Source organism: Rhea americana, unplaced genomic scaffold (assembly GCF_003343005.1).
Source record: "Rhea americana isolate MKP2758 unplaced genomic scaffold, rheAme1 scaffold_182, whole genome shotgun sequence".
Classification (NCBI taxonomy): Eukaryota; Metazoa; Chordata; class Aves; order Rheiformes; family Rheidae; genus Rhea; species Rhea americana.
The window spans coordinates 1,255,341-1,276,636 of NW_028185950.1; the positions used below are offsets into that span (position 1 = coordinate 1,255,341).

The window sequence follows — 21,296 nt, forward strand, 5'->3', positions numbered from 1 at the left end:
CTCCGAACACCACAATCGGGTCAGCGTGTCTGGAAGCAGCTTTCCGACAGTAATTCGGCGCATTCRCCACCTGGCCTTTAAGCCTCCGCCTGTTTGCCCGCTCACGGGTCTCCTGGGGGAGCGCAGAGGTGGTGGTGCCTTGGGGACAACCCCGCGTCGCCCCGCCAGCACCCCTCACCTGCAAGCACTGCCCGGCACCTACAGGGAACACGAGCAGCAAGGTTCATCATGCTTCAGCGATTTCAAACTTAAAAGCGATGTGAGGGACCCTGCTGTGGAGCAGGGAAGATGACCGAGAAGTGGATCAATGCCCTCCTGAAGAAGTCATTTGATCCCATCTGCTGAGGCAGCTTTTGCAGTGAGAYGCACTTTTATTTTATTGTCCTACACAGAAAAAGACCTTGATCCTATAATTCAACTCASACCGATGGACCCTCGTGCTGATACTTGGTCAGAAAACCCCGCGGAAGTGAAAGAGGTGTTAAATTAATAATACAAATGTTGCACGTGCACCTAGGGTCGTTCTGAGGACTCAGCAGCTGGCAAATACCCCTGCTCCGGCATCCCCGCGGTACCAATAACTGGAGACCGCGTTTCCTTAAATCTTCCAGCCCAGGTGCTCTTATCTCATCCGAAGTGGACACATTTAGCGGCCGCCCCCGGCATCGCCCTGCSTCCGCCGGCTGCCTCTTTGCTGAGTTCCCTTGCTCCACGCAGCGCCGCAGAACATCAGCGCGAAGCTTTGCTGGAGTCAGGATCGCTATGAGATTAGTTAACAGCCGTACAATTAGCTACGCTAAGCCTAGATGTTGTCGTATGCCCCCTCCCCCCGCCCCGAAACGTTGTTTTTTACGGTTATAAATAGCACTGTTAGCGATCTCCAGCATCACTGGTGGCACTGGGAGGCCGCCGAACGTCACCCTCTCCCGACCGTCCCGCAACGCTGGAGGAGACCAAAACGAACAGCAAAATGCAGAAGCCGATCACAAATGCAAAACAAAAGCAGGCCAAAAAGGAGTATTTTCTCCTAACGCTCCTAAAAACCTTAGAGAATAATAGCTGTCGCTTGAACAGGATTTTCAAGCGTTAGCTTAATTACATTTCACAATAGTGCGAGGAAACGTTACAGGCGTTTTACGCACAGGTGAGCCGAGCCGGAGGAGCGAGATAGGCCGTTCGGAGTCACACGGACGGAGAACGACACCCGAGCGCCCGGCACATCACCACGCGATTTACCAAACGGTAGGACGCACCGGGATGCTCCACCAGCGAGGCGGCGTTCCCAAATCCGTCCTGGCCCCGGGCCAAGCCAGGCATATAAAACACATTTTTCTTTATTTGCATCTGTTTGGCACGGGAAAAATTCAAAAAAAAAAAAAATAGTTCAAACACTTCAGATGAATTTGACTTGCCAGATCTGTGAAGAGGGCAGAACCCAGATTTGCCATCTCTGAACCTGAAGCTGGGAAGACGCAATCCTTAAATCCCCCAAATATTGGTAATTTATCMCCTGCGACTCTCCAACCAAAATCCTCCACCGCTCATGCCGAAGACTAAAAACGTTTCTCTCGTAACCATTTCATCTCACCAGAGCTTTCCAAAATTCTGCAATGCAGCAACACAATTTCCTGAGATGTCTATAACACAGATTACACACATGGTTCCTGAAAGAAAAAAAAAAGAATGACAATACAGAGATATTTTCATCTGCTCAGAATTTCTCGCCAATGCTAGTACCACTTTTGAGAGAAAGAGCTTCTTTGGAGCTTAAAAAAAAAAAGAAGAAGAAAGAAAAATAGTAATAATCAAGTGAGAACTTAAAAGTTTTTTTTTTTTTTTTTCCAGGAAAACTATCAGGGCTCCAGTGTGGTCTAGAAATGAAAATGCGAGGTAATACTATACATCGAGTGCTGCTGCTCTTAATTCCCTCGGAGGTTCCTCGCAGACTTGGTCTTCTGTGCCTCTCTCCATCCTAAGCACCACAGGTATGTTTTGGGGGCAGCACAGAGCCCCAGAAATGATTTGGACCGCGTGAAATCGCTCTGGGCTTGGCTTGCCAAAGCAACGCACATCCATAGGACACCGCAATACTCCTCCTGTCCCCTTCATCGTTCTGACGCAGCGTTAATAACCCGGGGGCCAAATTACTAAGATCCCCTGCTGGTGCTGCGGTGGCAGCAAGGAGGCACAGCCGCCGACCGGACCAGCTTTGCTCCAAGCGCAACCCGAACGCTGCGGGTTGCGACTATTTATCCGAACCTGTGCAAAATCCCAAACCACAACTTCGTCTATTGTTTTTATGGGGAACAGACACTTCCCAACAGAGAAACACAGACAGCCCATGTGGAACCCAAAACAAAAACACTGTCTCTGATGAACAGAGATTCTTTCTTTCTGGAAAAAAAAAAGACAAAAAAAAGGGGGGGAGGGGACAAAGCTGCTCCCATGGAGATTCAGGAGACAGGGCAGTCCAGAGCACGATGTGATCATCTCCAAGGACCTTCTGCCTTGACTCCTCTCCTTTCCCCCAACTCCAAGGCTTTCTTCCGTACCCTCCCAGCTCTCACTGGGCCATCCCAACACCACAAAGAGAAAATACAGAGAAAACCCATTAGAGATGCAGCAGGCTATCTCACTAACCTGGCCAAGGGTAATTACCCCAATTCAAATATTGTTAGAGCTTCTAAATAGAAAAGATTGACTTGCAAAAAAAAAAAAAAGAAAGAAAGAAAGAAAAACCACCAGCCCTCTCTGCCCCCTCTGTCGACATTTCACCTTGCAACTGTTAGAAGTTACAGTTTGACCATAAATTCCTTTTGGTCCTGGGCGTAGCAATAAATGCGGGCTGCAGACTTCTCCATGCRGTCCCCAGCACCCCGGGGCCCGTTTGGTCGCAGAGGACACGGCAGAGCGCGGCCACCTAAGCGCTACGCCAGGGAGGGCGACTGCCAACGGAAAAAAAATACCTGAGCTAGCAGGATGTGGCTTAGGAAAGAAACAGCGCGAGGAAAAGCATAAGAGGGCCCAAGAGGAGACGGAAATCGATTCATTTGCTGGTATTCAGCAAAACCTGCTGTCCTCAGCAGCTTTGGGCGCTGCCTTGCTTTACCCAGACCGCTGCCCCAGCCACTCGCTGGGTTACAAACGCCGCCGCTGCCAGGGTAGGCGAGGGGGAAACAAAACCCTGGAGAAATTCCTCCCGGAGTTGCTGCCCTGAGAGCTGTAATAAAACACCCGTCTGCCTGAACGGGATCAGGGCTTCRCACCGGAGCCCGTCGGAGGGGAACCGCGCGGGCACGAACGCAAGCCGCTGCGTCGTCCGAAGCGGATCGGGTGCTTTCGCGGTCCGTATTAACGCGCGCCAAACCGCAGCCGCCGGCGTCTTCTGCGTCTTGGGCGCTGCACCAAGAGGGTAACTGCAAAACGCCGCGCGTGCACGGGACCAACCCCCCAGCTTCTCCCATCAGCCCGGCAGCACCTCCACGGGGCTGGCGAGCGCCGGCTCGCTGCAGCCGCGGAGACACGTCCGGGCGGCGTTTGCTAAGCCTCGCGCGGGCGCCAGGACGAGGAGCGGCGCGGAGCCGTAACGCGAGGCACCAGCGCCCGGCCGGCGCGCACAGGCGCGCTCCTGCGCCGCCGCGCGCGGAGCCGGCGTCCCCGCGGGCCGTTACAGCACCCGTGACCACTTGCGAAGCCGAGGGGGCCTGCGAGGAAGGGATCTGCCCTGGACGTCAAGATCAGCCAGCGGGAACCGCGCGCATCGRCCCGGGCTCCTTGCTGGAAACCCCCTTGCAGGAGCGAAACCCGGGAGGTCCCGATCSGCTCGGCTGCAGAAGCGCAGCGTCACTCCGTGGGAATTTGCCCGCGGCAGCCGCTGTTCCCGAAGCGGAGGAGGATTTGCACAATCGATAAAATACACGCACCGAATTTGTCCCCCAAATGCAGTCAATAGCTGAAGCGGGTTCTAAGTCGTCCCCTTAAAAACACGGATTAAAACRCTGTTGCTCTTACCGCTGAATTCTTCTTCTTCACACACTAAAGCGGCCGACTAACCTTTCGAGACCACGTACAAAGAAACACGGATGCTGAGACCGAAGGTCAGCAGAGGTTTGGACTTGATAAATTGACAGTTTTGATAGCGGTCGTCCTTCCGCGCAAGCCCAGGAGTTTTAAGAAATGGGTTTCATAACCAACTCCACTGCGGAAACTTTTCCCCGAACTCTCGGCTCTACGGCGGGTTGGAGTAACAGACCTTCAATGAGAAGCGAGGTTGCAGCTTTGGAGTATTAGTAGAGATAAAACTTGCTGAAACATCTGTGAGAACAGGTTCATTCTCAGCATCCATTGCTTTTCCTCATTATTTCCATCTTAACACACAATTGCTGGCTCTTAAAACACGAAACCAGAAACCAAACAGACTAAAAATTTTCTCCACGTTTTGAAGGTAGCCTGGTGTGAAATGCTACTACAGCAATTTTTCCAGAAATACCCCCAACAAATCAAAACAGGGATCTTTCAGTACTCCACCACCATGACACACTAAAGRAACATTTTACTGCTTGCTGCAAAAACGCTGTTTGCCAGTAACAGAATTATATGGTCTTATTTAAGCTGCTAAACCCATGAACTGAGCACTTCCAGATTAAGGCCAACAGGTCCTACATTTCAAGTACTACATTTTTTTGGTCCTACTCATACAAGACTGCTTATTATTCAAAGCCTACAAATATGTTGTATATTATTTCACCTAAAACATCGCTTCCACGTTACAAATTGCTTGTCTCTTTTTTAGACCACARCTTGCTGCTGTTTCATACTGGTCTGAAGGCTATGGAAAGCGCAGAACACATCTGAGATAGATAGCAGAGAGAACTAGTTTTATTTATCCCCAAAACACGTTCTCCACTGCTCTAGCCACTGCCTTTGTCTTCACAGGTATTATTTGCCGATATATAATGGAAAAATAAACATACATATTTTCTGCTAGGCTTTCACCCTGTTGTAAGCATATTTTAACTGATAAAGTACAGAGYAAGCTGGTCAGAAGTGTCCTAAAGAAAGAATTAATTTAAAACATCCTTTCCATGGAGAGCCCTGGCCCATTTGCAGGGCCAGGGACGAGGAGCGGCGCGGAGCCGTGATTAGAAAATTTATTTCTAATCATTCTTCTGGAAATTACACTCACCATAAATATCTAATTATATGCGTGCCAGAGGAATGTACACTAAAGTTCACACTTTAAAATGACTGTAGTTTTTCCACAGACAGAATTATCCCATGCGAGCCTGGGCATATGAGCTATCTCTGTACGTGTCCTCCAGATCTTGCAAAGATGACACCCACAAAATGTCCAACGCGTGCACAAACGTGCAGTATTACCCTTCTCAGGAAGATGCATTAAACACTCTCCTCCTATCAAATGCTCACTGTGTTAAAATCCCTCTGTCTTAATTCATCTAACATGATACACAAATTAAAATGATTTGCGTATGTGTTTTAAGGGCATGTTACAAAATACTAACACGGAAAGTTCATACTGTACGTTCCAAACTCAACCCTGACCCACCAGACAAACCRTTTCAGCCGAGCTGCTGCTGATACATGGGTGTCTCCTGCTATTGCAAAGCTTCTCATTAGGGCCGTATATGTTACACATATTGGAAGAGTTTGCAGATACGTTTTGTGGTTGACAGTTAAGCCCAGTATTTAAAGTAATGGCAACTTTGGTACGTTTACATCACATATTCTGCAGCACACGTTACATGCACGATAAACACATATATACGCACATACACATTCACACACACACTATTCTGTTTTAACAAAATAAACATAAAACAGGTGGTACAAATAGTTAAAAAAACATAACTGGAATAAACACAGCTACCAAAAATATATTTTCCAATCCACCTATGCTCAGTTACTGGCTTCTAAAGACAGTATTCAAAAGTATTTCTACTTAGCTGCTAAAATGGTTTCTTCATACTGCCTATACATATTYACATATGTAAGCATGTACATGCTATTTAAAATACASAATTCACTTAAAGTTATTTGTTTATCTATCTATTCATACATAACATCTGCCATCAAAAGAATGATATTGGCAAATCAGAAGATAGAAAACACAAGCTAAAATCTTAGAACTCTTCTGCAGAAAAGGAGGGTTAGAAAGGCAAAATATCATCAACACACATGTAGAGAATAAAAGTCAATCCTTTATAAGTTCAAAGCCTGGGGCAAATAATTTTATTCTAAAACCTTATACAAATACGCCAGGCATGAAGATGCTGCCTGTGAATTGCAAACAGGGCTTTGGAACCTCGGCTTTCAAAAATCATTATTTTACTAGATGTGTGTACATCCCTCTCTTGATTTGCGAGAGCCTTACAGGATGTAAGAGGACTACACAGACACATTTAATTGCTAATGATACTGTGCTGCGTTTCAAGTTCCAGCATSAGCATCTCGAGGCAAAGAGCATTACAACCCTTCAAAAGATTTAAAACTCACTTTTCACATAAACACACTACTGTCCGAGTTTCCCTTTCGAGGCTTTCGTCTTGCCTTCACCCTAGAGTTCAWAGTAGTAAAACAAGAAGATATTTTAATATTCAGGTAACTCATGTTCCTGCCCTAAAGCAAGAGGGAGAGCCAAGCACCACTCACACTTCAGTCTTCATCCACCAAACGCAGATGTCTCCAGAGTACAACTCGCCAAAATTCCTGGTTATACGAGGAGCCCTTTATCTCTCTGACATCTTAAAAGTGGATGGAAACAGTTGCCTTAATATAACTGGCCCAGAAAAACCTACCAGAAGGCAGTTGAGAGAGCTTCACTGTGGTTGTGCCGCTGGGGACGTGACGGCTGAACAGCCCCAAGACTCACCACCAACCCGGAGGCAGCCCAGCACCTCTGGTGTTCTCCTTTTCCGGCCCCAGATATTGGGATAAAGAAACCACAGCGCTTCTAACAGCTGAGAAGCAATTCAAATCCAGCAGGATGTGGTGGCTCAAAACCAATTAGCTGGTGGACCACTGCACAAAAAACACAGCGCTTCCAGAAGCATGGTCCACCCCTTGGCCYGCTGTCCTCAGCCGATGAGATTAAACACTGACACATGTTTGGATGCAACAATTTTATCCCAGTAGTCCACCTGGCAAAGTTACATTTCAAAAGGCTGGAATCAAAAGCCTAATAAGTTAACGGTAAATCGGCAGGTTTTCAGCTCATGTACTCTATCAAACTTGCTGAATTTTGCACATGAATTGCATTATAAAGTAAATATGCTGATCCTTGTTTCTGGTGTAGGAAACATGAAACATAGAAATAAATATGAAAGTCCATAGAAATCACCTCTTCAGAAAAAAATACTTGGCTTGCTTTTGTGAGAGTCGGTGTTAATTCACCTGCTTTCTTCAGAAGCTAGCTTCAGGTGACCACTCTGTCTGGGTGCGCACATACGCCTGCCCGTCCCTTGAACTCCCCAAATCCACCATTTGGCTGAYGAATTAGTGGTCTCAAAGATACTAAATGACTACTGAATCCTGGAAAAAAGCATCACAATAGAGGAGAAGAGCAAATAAAGTGCTTTCAACACACAAGAGGCTGCGGTGTGAACTCATTCCTTACTAGGCAGCGGAGAATCCAAGACGGTGGTGGACGTGCACAAAAAGCCAGGSTGCTCCTCAACACCAAAAGGAGAACGCGGCAGAGATGGGAAGCAGCTATTCTTCACTTGCCATAGCTATAGCATGTTTACTAAGTAGAAATGTGCCCTTTACCAACTTTATGGCACGGCCGTAAACGTTCAGAAAAAAATAAAAAAATAAACCCCTTAACATGCATATATCTCTTATTACACCCTTTATAACCAGTTACTCCACTAGAACGAGCGTGACACATTTAACCTTCAAGATGATCCAGATTTATAATGGAGACATTAAAGTTATTGATATCCACTACTCCCATCCAGCCACATAAAAAYGTTTCTGCACTTCTTTGAGGATTAAAAAATAATCACAGCTGAATAATACATTAATAAGGCTGATCACAAGCAAAATATAGGTTGTCAGTTCTCTTGTTACTAATTTGCAATGGCAYTGAAAAAGTAGCAAAAATTCTAATCCTTGACAGTATATGACCCAATAAAATCTTATTTCCATATTTTGACTGATCACGCTAAGAGCTGGTTTTCAAGGTGGTGGCCACGTGAAGCTAGGGTTGCTTTGGTAAGCTTGCCTGATATATAACAACATCTACAGCTTATTATCCATGGATTGCGATTGTATTAACATCTTCACAATTAATAATTAATAATACAATTAATTTTTCCATTCTTTTCCAGGAACAGGAAATCAATTAATGCCACTGTCATTTACACCACTGGCACTGGCCATTTGAGTCCCAAAGGAAGGAAGGAAGCTAACGACACCTTTAGAAACGTTATTTTTGGTTTTTTAGACACCTCCCAGTATCTCAAAATTTTAACTAACTTAATTAAAAGCTTGCAAAAAGTGGGGAAAGGATTTATCATTGGCTCCATGATAATTCTATCCAAATTCAGTCTGAATGGCCAGGAAAAAAGGAGAGGGAGAGGTGGCTCCACAGACCTCCTCTCTCTCTCTCCCCGCCTTAGATTTTATATTTTCTTATAGCAACATAAATCAGGTTTGACATGCACAGCAAGTCCCGCATTCATCATTTACTTGTCCATAAACATTTACATTTTTAATCCCAATCCTGCAATCAGCCCCGTGTGAAGGTGCTGAATGTTTCCAGGGTCTCCCTGGCCTCGGWGCGTGGGGCCACGCAGCCTGCCTGCCCACGCCACGCCGATGAACTCACAGCAAGGTCTTCAAGAGCTTTGTCCTAGTTTGGTGAAACAAAGGAATAAACCCGGAACGTTTTGGCCCTCTCCGATTCCCTGCCAACTGATGCCGTAACTTCCACTTTTATTTGTTTGCTTATCATTTTGCTTGTGAGGGCGGCAGGAGGCGGCCAGGGAAGACCAGCGCTCCATCRGGTGTCTTATCAGAGCTGGAATCTGCTCCTTGCGACGCTCCTGAGATACCACGGAAAACCAAAAACGCCTTTTTGAAGAAACACGGGGGGAAAAAGGGGAYGTTCGAAATTCAAGTCTGCCCCCCTCCAAAGACGTGCAATTCCATGCGAGGGTGGGCTGTCCTTCTGGCGCGCGGGCCCGCGGGGCAGGGCGCCGGAGCAGCCGCGCATTTTGCCCGCTCGGTCCGCAGAGGGAGCTGCAGCCTCAGCGTGGAGCCGCCTCGGAGCATCGCCGGCCGCCGCGCTGCCCGCACACCCCTGCCTGCCTACCCGCCGGCCAAGCCGCTCGCGCCCGCCGTAAAATACCCTCTGAAATATGTTGAATTTGCTCCGAGTTCACTGGAAGCATAAATAAAGGCAGCCATGCTTAATATATTAGCATTTAAGAGAGAGCAGCAAGMGGGAAGGTGGAGCATGTTGCAAGCAAAGCCGTGCTTGCAACGGAAGAGCTATCAACGGTGCTGCTGCACAAGGCCCGGCGCGGATGGGAGCTCCGCTGAGCAGCCCCAAGTGCCTACGGAYGGCGTAAATGGAGAAAACAGGTATTTGGTGGAAAGTGAAAATAGAAAGACTAGTGCCCTCCCCCACTCCCAACCGCTTCATGTGGCGGCCGAGCGGCGGAGGTAAGAAAGGCGCGCTCGGATTTGAAGCACCGTGGCATGAAGGTCTCTTTGCTTCTGTTGGTTAATACTCACCATCTATTCATTTTTTTTGGTTTTAAGTCACAGATTGCAAACCAATCTACACGAGGGAGATCAGAGATCTGATGCAMAAAGATTAATCAACCATGAGCAAAAGCATGGAAAGCTGGACAACACCCATACCCCAGACTTCCAGTGGAGCCCATGTCAGGTGCACGAGTCGCACTGTTGATGAGGTTTCTGGGTGGCCCAGGGCACTCATGTTTACTCTGAGGACCTCGGAGGAGCGTTTCAATTGCCTTGTAAACTGGATTGACTCCAAAAGTTATTTTAGAGCAATGATTTCTTCAGCTCTCTAAATGGTTCAGGAAGATTTTTTGGGGTGAGGGAGGGTTGGTGGTTTTGTTTGCTCACCTAAGATTGAGTTTTGAGAGAAAACCCAAAAATCCAGCTCTACCACACAGCAAGTTATCTACGTGGCTCTTTCTGGCCACTCACCAATACCAATAAAGAATGGCTGAAATTCATCATAATCAGAAAATTAACGTCAAAAAAGCCAACTGCCCCAACGCAGTGGCTGGAAGGAATCTATTGGAAAGGTGTCTTCCTCCCTACTCCAAAAGCCCTCCAAAGCCATGGGAAAACACATTCATTAGCTTGAGTGAGCTTCCTATTGACATGAAAAAGCAAGAATGATGATTTCCATACGAGTTCCAAAGTCTTACTAAAAAAAAAAAAGTCTTCCAATTATACTTAAAAAGCTCTGGATACAAACCACCACTGACTGCTGTTTATCTCCTGCCAGTCCTACCCCATCCCAGTTAGTGCCGAGCTTTAAGCAGAAAAATAAAAAGGAGAAAAACAAGAATCCTTAAAATGGAACGCTCTAAATATTGAAGTAATTAAAATAGCTTCAAAACCATTATAAAAAAATCTGAATTCTGCAGCGTGCTCGAGGACAGAAATGTCAATGATGAGAATGTGGCCAGCTCGCCCTCCTCTGCACACGCACGTATGCAACTATCTGCTGCCAGCAGGATCTTCTCGAATACTCTAAAAGCACTGCTTTTCCCAAAAAGGTCTTCCTGGCCACGACGACGACAACGAAATCTTTCTTCCCTCTGCCTGTCGGTCGGCTGTATTCGCTCCAGGTCAAGGGTGAAAGGAAGGACAAGGGAAAATTGCTTTTCCTCTTCCATCCCACACGAGCACTTTGAAACCTGTTCAAAATAGCTTTTAATTACAGCCTGTATGGTGGTACTACCAAAATACATTATGATGGCAAGAGAAAGACTCTAAGAGGTTATCTCACTTCTGTCCTGAACAACTGCACAATAACTCAGCGTGCAAAATCCTCCGCTGGTATAAAACACCCTGAAGCCGGCAGACCCGGGCTCCCCTTTGCCAGCTGAGTCTCTGGAGCAACCATTAATTAACAYTGCACCTTCTTCTGCAGCACTCCCGCGTGCCGCGCTTCGGGGTGCTCCAGCCCCCGCACGCCAGCGATGCGCAGGCCCGGCATTTGCAGGATAGCTGCGAGAAAGCCTGCGCATCTCTGTTTTCCCCCGGTTCATGAGCGCCTTTCCTTAGTTTCATGGTGCTTGGCTCTGAGTGCCAAGTTTTACCCTCCATTTCGCACTTAAGGGAACCCAGCCAGGCCTGCCAAGTGCTGCGAGGTTTTCCGTCAAAACTTGGACAAGCTGAAAAGTTTTACATTCTTCTAACCATAAACCTTAAAGCAAATCAGACTTTTATTTTACTCTCAGCTCAAGCTTGGGAGGGTTTCATGACATTCAGCCAATCTGGTCTGAGTTTTCTGCTGGAGGTTTCATTACAAAACTCTAATTCCAAAACAGTGTAATTAATACTTTTATTAATAGTATCTGCAGTAAAAGATTATGGGGCTTGGGAGCATGCCTCCAAGTGCAATTTGCTGCCCAGTGGACTATATGCATTCCAGGCAGGAGAAACTGCTTGCTAACAGTAAAGTCAAGGCTTTATCATCWCTGTAGACAGATCCAAATGGCAGAGAGCACTTCCCCAGCTGCTTTCATGGTTGCTGAGCAAGCAACCTCCTCCAYGTGACCCAGGACAGATTTGGGGTGGAATCATGGGATAGTTTGGGTTGGCAGGGGCTGTCGGGAGTCACCTCATCCAAACACTGCCCAAAGCAAGATTAACTTCGGTTCTGGCTAAGCCAGGTGGCTCTCAGCTTTGACAAACTCCAACGATGCAGATCCCACAGCCTCTGGGCCGCAGGGCTCTACCTCTGTGGCAGATCTGGGAGAGAAAGTAGGTAGCCCAGTTGTCACCAGTTTCATGTTCACGTTCCTCAAAGTATCACTGCCTGCTTATCCTGGAGGCTAAGCCTGGGAACAACCGTGGAATCCATTTCCCAGAGTCTGTGCAAAGACATTTTCCAGTGTCTGTCAAAACCTGACGAGCCAGTACGTTAGTGTCTGAAGATTAAATACAAGCACGCATAAGCAGTGCCACCTTCCAGGAGCGGGCAAGCACAGAAAGCTCGACAAAACTTCACAAATATGGATCAAATGATGCTTTGTCCATGGGGGTAAGCACTCTCAGTTGGATTTCATTTAGATTACTAACACGAGGAACTGTTGCGCGTGCTAGCTACAAAGCTCAAATGTTTTTATTAACATAAATGAGCAGAAGTTAGGTTAATAATCTGAACACACTGACAGATGTTCCACTCAACAAACACTTGGCATTGCTGCAGCCGGAACAAGAAAGGAAGAAATGCCATCCGGGAAGAGCCTGCCGAGCAACATAACCCCAAGCAACGGAGCTCTTGGACCAGGTTACAAAGTTATGTACACAGAAAAGCCAGACTATGTCCAAGTGCAAACCTGAAACGGGCCACAATACGACTTAGCATTGTCTTTAGGCTTGAAAAGTTTGCAGTTCATTGCAGAAAAAGAAACAGCACCTTCCAGGTTTAAACAGACCAGAAAAGCCAGGGTGAGTGACAAGCTGCTTTTATAGCCATGGGGGAAGGAAAARGGACCTCCATTTCTTTACTTCATTAGAAATGCGAATTTAAGACATCTCCTATTTTTTTTCTGGCTGAACCCAGCTTCTGCTCAAGCTCCGGTTTTGAATGCGCAGGCGAGGGCTGCTAAGACAGATGCAGGCTTAGCACGACTGATAAATTTTGGAGGAACTAAGACAACGACATTCTGGCCTTCAGCAAGAACCTTTTAAAGTTTCATGCAACTGTTGGTAGAGAAAGCTCGCACGACAGGGAACGCTGTCGGTGAAGACGCTGCAGCGCGAGCTCGTAGCTGGGTACGGCTGGGCTGATCTGACCTAGCGCCGACTTTCTTACTAAGCTGTTTCTGCAGCGTCTCAGGCGTGTTTGAGGCACCTACGCTGGAAACCTTCCAACGAACACGGCGGCGCGGGCTTCTCGTCCACACTACTCACAACTTGAACGGAAACAACAGGACTGAAAGCTTGTAAATGAGCTACAACTTGTGCAAGAGGATCGAAAGGGTAGAATAACGCAAGTGAAGGGGAGGGGGCAAGAAGAGCGAAGGATGCAGAATAATAGCGAAACCAAGTGCAGGATGTCTTTGGACTTATAACCAGTGCGTGTCAACAGCATCACTTTACAAGTCAAATATTTTTTCTTCAAGTGCTAATCCAATCTAAACAAGGGGTTGATTCTAAATTAAACAAACTCCACTTTTATTGGTATTACCTAAAATATGTAACACTAATTTCGACAGGCGTGCGCTAACAAGAGCGACTCCGCAGACCGCTCTGCTCTCCAAGGCAAAGATGGAAAGGGACTAGCTTAAACGGGACAAAGTTTTTCCAARGGGAGAAAAAAAAATCCACAGCAAGGCTTATTTAAAGAAAAAAAAATTACACACTCTCTTACACTTCAATGCTTTTAAAGAGTCTTAAAAAAAAACAAAAACAAATCTTTCATTGCATCTCCACTTCTGATTCAATTTGCTGTCAAAGGTCATGAGCTAAAATATACAGTTTACGCTAAAAGCAGGAAGCAGGGTAAGTAATTGAATAACATCAGGAAATGGAAGAATACTGCCATTTTCCTAATGGATATAGTACAAGGTTTACTCTCTCCAAATTGAATTCGAGGAGCTACTGTAGTAAGGGGTTTATTTTTCTGCAGCTCGAATGTTAGCCTGCAAGGTTTAAAGACAAATCCTCAGGCAATCAAAAAGGACGAAATATCGCCGCCGCTTTGCTTTCCACCACAAAGCCGATYGCTTCAGAGGGAAAGAGAAACCCCCCAGCAACGGTGTCTTAAGCAGAACTGGCACGACAGGCTGGTTGTTTAATATACATGGGGCTGGAAATAACTCCACTAAATCAGAGCCCTGAATTATTCATGAAAAAACAGATTCTCGTGATTTAAATTAGAGAGATTTAAGATTACAAACCTTGACTTGCTATGGATAGGTATGGCCTCTCTCCCCCAACGAGATACTACAAGCTCACGGCGTTCGGCTCCAGGAAATGCTTTACGATCGTTCCAAAATCGCATGCAAGAGGCCGTTGCGTTTACGGCTCCTGGAAATAAAACACCCACTGGTACCTACTGCAGACCAATAACACGACACCAGTAATAATTACACCGGAGTGTATCATTATTATAAAGAAGAAAGTTGGAGAGGGTCGTTTCCAGGATTTATTGCAAACTAAAGTACAACTTCATTTAAAACACTGGAAGCATGAGCCTTAATACTGAAAATAATATCTTTTCATTACCGAATACGCTGCAAGTTTTATAGGAAACAGCAAGCCACAATTTTTGTTTCAAATCTTTCAAAAGCGTTTTATAATTATTTACCTTCCGCCGTCCCCCCTGTATATTGTTATTAATTTATAAACCTAGGATTGCTAACGGAGGTGAAGCCAAACCGAGGTTTTACGCCACCTCCTGATGCTTACGCTCCCGTCAGTCAAAACGGCGCTAGTTTTGCGACTAAACTCCACGCTGGCTTGCAACGGCCACGGCGCTTCGTACTAGGAACTACTAATAGTCACGTATCACACAGGTACCCAACCTTTCCTCTGAAGATCTCCAGACACTGCACAAATGCTCTGATTGCGCCTTGTCCCTCGATTAGGGATTGGGAGACGAGGTCTCGATGATTAAGCACAGTTTACACACGSGGCAAGAAGGGGGGGACGAGGGTCGGCGGCTCGCCAGCGACCGCCGGGCAGAGGGGCTGCCCCCATCCTCAGCTCCCACACTCTCTTCCACRGGTTTTACATCTCAAAGTTGACTAATTGAGGTTTTCCAATCGTAAGAGCTTTTTTGAGCCTTTTTTTCATTTTTTCCTTTTTATTTTTTCTTTTTACTTTGGCGCAAGGGATGCTGAAACTCAGCTCAGTCCCTTTCGTAATTATGAGCTTTTGACACACAGTTCYCATTTATCATCAAGAGATGTGAATATAACTAATACCAAACCTTGCAAATGAAAAGCAGCATCCCACCCAAATRTGTCTTTTATTCCTCAACAGAACACTAAACCATCACTATCTTGCCATTTTCTTCAAAACCAAAGTGCAGAACACATGYCTGTATATATTTAATTTCTTAAACACCTGAGCTATTCTCCCTTACCTAGCAAGCCCTATTGAACAGCTTCTATAATTACCATCAAAGCAATTTGAAAGCTGCTTGACTTGCTAAAAGCCAGTAAACAAGCAGGAAGCAATAAGGTGCTTTACTAGAGAAGAACATGTGTTAGGGCAGAGAAGGCTATAAAACTTTAAACAGATTGATTAGTAATTTTGACTTAATTCCCGCTTTTATTAACCCACTGCCTGGTTTGCCTCTTGATTTTCATTTATGAAAGCAAGAGATTTTTTGTTCCACTATATCAGAGTAAAACCTTGGAATGATTGGCTTAGCCAGCAAAAATGAACGAGTACCACGGGTAATTTTCCTTCATCACGTTTGATGCTCCATACGGTCACCAAAAAATCCACCTACCTCTACAATTAAAATATTTTGATTTATAATATTTAGACAAAGTCAACCCAAAATCTCTAAAAGAAAAGGTACTAAATACAATTTTTTTGAATTGAGCACCTGCTCTCATTTTTAGAGCTAACTCCACTACCTGGGAAGGCGAATGTGAACACAGGGCTTGAGAACGTCCAGGGCTCTCCTGCCAGAAGCACTAGTGGGGTATAGCTTTTATATATATGTGTGTGTGTATATACACACACACACATCCATATGTGTGTGTGTATATATATGTACACGTATATATATATATAAACAAAAAGCTCTACTCACCTTATGCCTGCAAACTAGTGATTTTCCTGCCTCCTTCTCCCATGCCTCCTTGCAGGAGCTCACTAGGCTTAGGGCCGAAGCTTAATTTCCTGCCAACATTGATTTTATGCCAGTTTATGCCCCTGCCATCTTTTACCAACTTTTTCCTTTACCTGTGAAGCAATCTCACACCTTGCTGACGTTTACGCCCATGACACGTTCAGAGAGGCAATCAAGTTATACTGCCCAGTCTTCATCTTGATGCACTGARAAGATCATGTTCTTCTAGTTTCTTCCATACTAGGAGGAACTACGGTTAAACTAGGCTAGCGATTCTTCTTTAAATGTAGAAAATACAAAATGCTATTTCCTTGAAAACACATAACCAGAGCTGCTCACAAGAATCAGCAGAGTAARAAGAGAGCTATATTCAGGACAGCAGGTATGGTTAAAAACACGTTTCTAAGCTTTCCTGAGCGTGGTGGGCTTCAGTACAGGCTTAGCTACTTTTAAGAAAGTTATTTCAAGTTTGTCACGACACATTTGTATGATCTTTGCAATAACCAATCTGAATACAAAATTCTAATCCTGACTCAAATCATGTCCCAAAACACACCTAAAAAAGCAAAATTAAGTGTGTAGAKATCTGTAGATATATGTATTTTGTCACAGACTGCATGGTTTTCTTAACCTTAGGTATATACTGCCAACAGCACTAGCTAGCAAAATTGCAACAACTTTTGCAGCTCAACTGCTATTAAATCTTTTAATTCTACTATTTTTTTTCCCTCTTTTAGCAACAGCAGCTTTTCCTTAAGGGTAGCTCTTGCATTTTCACTCATCGTAACCTCACTGTAGTTTAATACTGAGCAGAGAAAATTGTTCCATGGAAAGGTCAGGACAAAATGACAAGTTTGTTTTGTCTGTATTACTAGTGGATATTGTCACGCAGTAAYGGCCCTAACGCGCTCTTTAACGGGTGGTGGAACCGATTCAAAACACCCCTTYGAGTTATTAAAAAGTGCAATGTGTTCAGTGTAAAAGTTAAAGCTATGTCACATTTTCGCTAGCAACGAAGCTTTCCCAGCGAACGTTGTCCATCGACCACGAAACAGGGATAAAGGCAGGCAATGGAGACTGCCGCTTGGAAAGGTTAAGTTCCACTTCAGCAGGTTCTGGCACAAAGAAAAATAAAAACATCTCGTAATTTTCTCAAAAGGGAAAATTCAGACTTGCAAARCCACACAGAACAGAGAGTAACCTCCTCCAGGAGGAGGAAAGCTCACCAATGGGACTTCTGAGCTTTTAAGACGGCAACTGATTGCATCACACGTTTAAAATACGGCTCATTTCCCATTACAGCACATTTAAGTTCTCAATCCAAGAAGGGATTAAAAAAAAAAAAAGAAAAGAAAAACAAAACTTCCTGCATTTAAAAAATATATATAGCCACGATCAAAAAAAACCCAGCTTATCATTAAACAATATCACGGCGCCGGGTCTAAAATACAGCTATTTCCTACTCCAGCTGCAAGGCCGTACGCGGGCTGCAGGTCCTCCTCGGGCCGCCCGCGCGGGGCTCGGCCGCCACAGGGCCCGCTGCCTCCCGCGGCCTCGGCCCGCCGCGCCGCTCCGAGCCCCGGGCATTTCCCAGGSGGTATTTTTAAGCTCCCCAGCAGGCGTAAGCGCCTCAGCGATCCATTTGACTCAGGATTACTATTGCAAATGTAGGCTCGTACCCACACGGGGGGGGAAAAAGGCACGCTACACGCAGCAATGTGTACAGAACAATAACAGTGCCAGATGGCGTAATGCTGAACGGAATTAATTTCACACATGATGTTTTCAAGGTGTTAAAATATGTCACAGCTTCTGCTAATAAAACATCTTCCCTCCTCCTTGCAAGGAAGCGCTACGTTCCCGCCAGCCTGGATTTTGCATTATATGTGTTTTCAATCCTGATAAGGGCAGCTGATTGCTTGCAAACCTAATTACAGTCAAATGAAAGTCTTTCAGAACCATCATTAGCAATTAGGACCTGCTGGATTCGCAGCGTATCATTTAGAGAGGTGTAATTCAAAAGCTTATTGAAAAATTGCAGGTGAAACTGGTGATTATAAAGGGGGGAGATGCTGGCACCACGTCACGGCAGGCAGAGCTGATCGAGGAGTGCCGGTGTTTGGGACCAGCCCGGGATTTCCCTTTCTATATTTTAAATGCTCTAATCTATTTTTTAATGTGCTTAGCTTCCCCTAAAACTGGTTTTATGAGTGGTTAAAAAAAAAAAAAAAAAAAAGAAGTACAAGCAACATAAAAACCTCCGAGCACCAAAGGAGATAAAGCAAATAAAAGTATGCCACAGCATGTGTTGTAGAAATGCTGTTAATAAGGTAGATTAATAAACCCAAATAAATATTGCCTTTAGATCACAGATGATAGCAACGCACAGCAGACAAAGCTTCATTGTGTCAGCACTCCTTTTAAATCCCGTTTTTTTTTTCAGTTTAACGTACAACACGTGGACGCATCAAAGCATGCCGCGCAGGCTGCGACTCAAACAGCAGACCTGGCAACGTAAAAGTGGCTCTGCAGAAATCCTGGAAAAAAAGTGTGTGTGTGTGTGTGTGTATATATATATATATATATATATATATATATATATATATATATATTTTCTCAAACAAAAGGGAGGGAAACACCGCGGCCACCTCCAGTACGCAGGTATCACGGCCTCACACGCTGTCCCCGTTGCCTAGCTGATGCCACTCCTCAAGCGTGCAAGTCTGTCCCGTGCAATACAAGCCAGGAGCAGTGTGTCCTTTACCACCAGCGATGCAGAGCGAGACCCCCCAGCTGCGTAAAACTGGACCAAGCCCATACATCACGGCTTGCAAACCTCTCTACTGTGCTGCCTGGAATATTTTTAGGGCTCAGCTTCCTTCTTGATTTTTTATAGTCGCTTCCATTCAGTGACTGCAAGAGAGGCGTTCCCAAATTGCAGCAGCTATGTAAAAGGAAAGTCCAGCCTTCATCACCCATTGCACGTGTATGCTTGCTGTATATACTATATCCAAGGTATCTGACCTCGAATTGTACAAAAGTATATGCGTTTCCCCCGCCTCGCTGCTGCACAGAGTCGTAAGTTGGGAGCCAGAGGACTTGTGCAGCTCTCGATGGGCGCACGTAACCCTTGGAGCTGCTCTTCCGCTCCCAAAGCCCACCCACAACTTCATTTTCAATTAACAGCTCTTGGAAAAGCAGCACAGAAAGCAGTTGCTAAAGAGCACTCGGATGTCACTGAAAGCCTGCAAACCCAAACTGTAAATAGCACGTTGTAAATCGCCTGTCACCCCCGGCGGCTCCCRCTCGAGGCGCGCTGCCGGTGGCAATCGAGCCCGCCTGCTCCGCTCGCCGGCCGGCAGCGCYGCCGGCCCCCCGGGCTCGCGCCCGCTCCCCGGCTCCCCCGCGGGATCTCGGGCTTCTTCCCGAGAAGGAAAAGCTTCAACACCTCCCTCCCTCCCCTTTAACGATGCACGTAATGGACTACGCGGTTAACGCTCGTATATAGTTTCTAATGCTCGCAGTCGATGACTGGAACCCGCCGTTCCTCTCACCTTCCCGTTATCTCATTTAAATTTACCTCCTAATTCATCCCTCCCTCAACAGTCTTTTTTCTTCCCTTTATTCATCAGGTGCCCCTTTTTGTCTGCCTCCCTGCTTGCACCCGCACCGCATCTGGGACGGGGACCCGATACGCTGCCGGGGCTTTGCAGCCGCCCCCAGTTAACAACGTCAGAGCCTCGCGGTWGCGGGCTCTCGAGCATACGCAAGTCAGGTAGCGTCGCGCTTGTCCAGCGCACGGATCGCTGCTTCAGAAGCATATGCCAGAGAGTATCTCCTGGCATCTCCTACCAGAAGCGATAAAGAAAACAGTGAGGAAAAGGGTGGAGAGAGCAGAAGTCAGCGTCTTCAGGCGTTCCCATGTCCACTGAACGGAGGGAAAACGATCCTCTCCTGTAACACACACCACAACTAACTCTTCCACCCATCCTTCCACAATCAAAATTCATCGTTTCCGAGCATGCCCCATTCTGCTCGCACCTTGAGAAGCAAAAACACACTCAAAACCATCACAATGTTCTGGCATCCTTTTTCATATTGAGAAGGGCTCACTTTAAGATTTCCACACTATTTTTAAAGAACATACCTAAAAACATGCTGCCTACCAATTAACATAAGGGAAATTAAATTTAAAAAGCTGGAGAAATTTTCTGATGAGTCTTATGTTTGCTTAATGCCAACTAAAATATCCTTGAGGCGTTTAATAAGTACATTTACAAAAGCTCACAAAGCAGAGTTCAAAAGTCTTCTTGCTAGTAAAATATGAGCCTTAATTAACCTACAGTTTCACATTTTCTGGATTTCAATAAACCTGTAGGCATTTCAGCATAGCTGGATAAATACCTGCTTGGATACTGCAAGGATTTTTGCTGAAAACTAATTAGCAGTCCTTCCCGTAGCCACCTTCAACTAAAACAGTTTGATGAGGGAGCTTCATACTGTAAATCCTGTATGCGAGAGTTACTTTCGGCAGATAACAGACTTCAGAGAAAGGTGTATCAGACAAGACCGTTAGCCACGGTAAAATAACGAACAAGATCTCCAGGTATAAAGCCTTTCCCACCTGGGACAGAGTGCAGCCAAGATTTTGTGCAGGAATGCAATGACAGCATCAAGTCTGCATCGTTCCGTCCAAGTGTGGATGTCTTCACCGTTCCATCCACATGTGATGTATAATTATAGATATTTTACAAAGTTGATTAAGTAACTTCCAGTCGAGAACTCGGGCAATCAGTGGGATGGATGGAGGAGGTACGTCTGTGGGGACCGCCGCCCATGGAAGACCTGCACCAGGGTACGGACACCCGGGGGGGACCAGAGTCCGTGGGATACCCATGCTGGGAAAGAGAAAACGAGTAAAGAGCCAGGAGCCACTGACCCTGCACCATGGCCTCACCACAGGGACGGTGCACAACGTGCAGCAAAAACAAGGGAAGGAGGAGGAAGGGAGGAGAGGTGAAGTGAAATGCCTTGATTCGAGGCTGTTTTGCCTGTGACACCATGGCATYTTTTTCTAAGTGTAGTTGTCAGCACCTAAACTCTTCATGACACTAAAATGTTCTTATCTGAGGAGCTGGACCCCAACCATACGTATTAAATTTATATTGAGCAAGATGTTTTATTCCCTCCCAGCCTTATCCCTCAGGAATTAAGCAGAGTACTCAGATTTATCAGCTAAAAGGAA

The 21,296-nt window shown here is 45.8% G+C and overlaps 1 protein-coding gene across 1 annotated transcript in view; it reads right to left on the reverse strand.

The window, feature by feature from the left end:
* Window positions 1-21,296, reverse strand: part of AUTS2 (activator of transcription and developmental regulator AUTS2) — a 973,254-nt gene that overhangs the window by 525,879 nt on the left and 426,079 nt on the right. The gene's annotated exons all lie outside the window — the stretch shown is intronic.